Below are 3144 nucleotides of genomic sequence, written 5' to 3' on the forward strand. Positions count from 1 at the left end.
AAATTAATTTAAAATCATCCGTGTCAGTTTATAACTTATTACAATTTCATATTATGTTTATATACACAGAAACAAGTATTCGAGTACGCTTTCTCGCACTTGCGGTGTTAGTAGAGACTTCAACCCTCAAAATGAGTTACGCACTCTATTTTGTTAGTTTCATCGAACGTATGTGACGATACACTTAGCAATCACATTTGTATACACAGACTCATATGCACGCAACGAAACATAACTCGTTGAACGCATGCGGCAACGTACATATGTACTACACATGTATCTCTTTTTTCACTGTGATGCATTTACTTCGATGAAACTAACACCAAAAATAGAGTTAAATAGAGTGCGTAACTCATTTTGAGGGGTAAAGTCTCTACTAACACCGAAAGTGCGAGTAAACGTACTCGAATACTTGTTTCTGTGTATTGATTACGAACAACGAACGAACGAATGAACAATTCGAACATTTGCTTTTCTACGAACGAACAAAAATTGAATAAGAAAAGCTAAGAAAGAACCGTTCGTTCGTTGCTGTTCGTTGACAACTCTGGTTGGACTGAATATTCGACACATTTAATGTGACATAAAAAGTGCATATTTTCTTACCTTTTTCCACTCAAATCGAGTAATTTCCCATTCATGTACCAAAGTACCTATTACATAAACAAATAAAACAAAACTTGTAATTGGTTTAAAAAAATAAAATAATAAAAATCGTACTGAAGCTTCTGGGGTTCCTCGTGGAGGTGTGCAATTAAGTACTACTGGTCCACCTTTAAAAAAATTATAAAATAATTATAGCGTTTTGAAGAATTTAAAAATGGTAAATTTTGTTACTCTTTTACAATTGTTTTCTTTCTTCAATGCAATTTATTCTCATCGTAAAATAAATTATCTTACCTACAAGAGCCACTTTATCTTTTGGCACTAAGCGGAAGTCATCTCGTAACACTGCAACAATACAAGCAAAAAATGTACTTGATACATATATGCGTAGCGACAAATTGTAAATTCTATATGCTCTGGCGTAGATTCTATGTGTTCAGTTGCGTTAAATATCGAGATATTCAAAAATATCGCCGATAGATATCCATCCGGAATACATAAACTAGTTAATTCACCCAATATTTAATGATGAATTGAAAAAATGAACAATCATCATTCAAATAAACAGCAGTCGAAAATCCCACAGCAAATGCTCCTCACTCATTTTAAAAATAAATGTCTTTAAAAGCTTGATTGAAAAAAAAATTGTTGCATCTATCCATTGTACATAGCTTAATTAATTAAGAGTTTTCGTTGACCGTGACTGTGACATCTATATTTAGTGTTTTGATTTATGAAGATCGCATACAAACATTTCATAGAGTATAGAGATTCTGTATTGAGAGTATTTTGTTCACTGTCAACGTAGCACTGAATTTAATCTCACAACAGAAATAAATATAAAATTAAATTATTCAAATAAAAACAGTAATCACTATAAATTTATAAATTATAAATAAAAAACGAAAAGTAATTGTATAAAAACAAAATATAAAAATTCAATAAATGATTTCCAATATCTGCCAATTTCTGTTCAAAACGATTTTAATTTCGTCTAATATTTCTAGTAACGTTATACCTAATAAAATATGGTGGTTCACTTCAAGTCCTCTGATATGTGCACTTGATATCACGGGGGACGGTAGTCCCCCAAGTGACGCAATACCCCTATACATATGAAATATGTATATTTTGCGTCACTCTATATATGTATACGTTAAAGAAATGAAAATCGATACCGCTGACTTTTGGAAAGAGGTTTTTGCATATTTTAGTAGTGCTCGGGCACCAAATAAAGAATCCGCGAAAAAATTTGAAAAATTTCAAAATTTGGCCGCAAGGGGACATTTTGAAAAAATCGCTGAAAATTCATTTTTTTCCATTTTTGACTACCGAAATGATTTTTTAGAATTTTTTTTTGGCCATATTCGGAATCCAGGGAGTGCGTAGATAATGTTAAAAAAAAGATCATCATGATCGGTTGAAAAGTGGCCGACATATGGTCAATTTGCCAAAAATGGCCAAAAACCTCGAAATTGGCCGGTTGAGGTGTTTGTATGTCTGTCCGTAGTTTCTTTTAAATTGTGTATAATTATTTTTTTTCGAAAGTAGACTGAAAACTGAGCAAACTAATTTCTCAGTTGCAAAAAATTCGTTGCGTAAGTGGTTTTGGTCTGGGGTCGAACATTTTTGGGAGGCCGTTTTTGAGTTTTTCATCAATCGTACATTTTTCTGGCCATCTGTAAGGTACAACAATGATTTATACGTCGTTGGAAAGGTAAAAGACTCACCTTTCAGGATCAAAATGGAAAAATTTCCAAAAATGTCCACCAGGTGGCGTATTATGTGACATTTTCGGCGAAAAATGACCATGACTTTTTTCACGTGACCCAAATTTAAAAAAAAATGCGTCTATGAAAAAAATCAAAAAACTAGGCGTTTGTTAGGGACCAAATATGTGATGATTTGGCGTATGTTTAATATCTGGGAAAATTCGAATTTTTAAAAAAATTCGTTTCGAAGTTGAAATTTTTTTTCGGCAAATTTTCAATTTATTGGTCATTTTTGATCACAGGTATACGAGTGTTTCCCGTGTAGTATACGGGCGCTAATTTGAAGTCGCAGGCACTCTTATTCGCGCTATCGGCGATTCCTCTTTAAACATTTTCGCATAAAGACACAGCAACAGAATATGAGTTATGCATACAGTACATACAGTCGACAGAGTCACTTACTAGCATAGCACACAATATGAATAGTATGCACAATGTGCATAGTGTGCTATGATATTGAGCGACTCTGTGGACTGTATGTACTGTATACATAACTCATATTCGGTTGCTGTGTCTTTATGCGAAAATGTTTAAAGAGAAATCCTCGATAGCGCGACAAAATATTTTGCGCTCTCGGTCATTCCTCTTCCAAAGCGCAAATAAGAGCGCCTGCGACTTCCATTTAGCGCCCGTATACTACACGGGTTTTTAACAGAATCATGTCATTCTTAGCTTATTGGAAAGACATTAAGGTCATCTTGATGAAGCAATAAAGACATTTTGAAAAAAAATCAGCGGAAAGCGCACTCAATTTTGAGCCGATATG

At 33.7% G+C, this 3144-nt stretch overlaps 1 long non-coding RNA gene across 1 annotated transcript; it reads right to left on the reverse strand.

The window, feature by feature from the left end:
- Positions 1–594: 594 nt before the first annotated feature.
- LOC116347816 lies at positions 595–957 on the reverse strand. Its single transcript, XR_004201720.1, has 3 exons — positions 901–957; positions 721–773; positions 595–653 (listed from the first exon to the last, which is right to left on the reverse strand). It is a non-coding gene; the product is annotated as an uncharacterized LOC116347816 (long non-coding RNA).
- Between the last annotated feature and the right edge of the window lie 2187 nt (positions 958–3144).

The sequence above is a fragment of the Contarinia nasturtii genome, unplaced genomic scaffold (assembly GCF_009176525.2).
Source record: "Contarinia nasturtii isolate CC-2019 unplaced genomic scaffold, AAFC_CNas_1.1 Cnas_scaffold_2140, whole genome shotgun sequence".
Lineage (NCBI taxonomy): Eukaryota > Metazoa > Arthropoda > Insecta > Diptera > Cecidomyiidae > Contarinia > Contarinia nasturtii.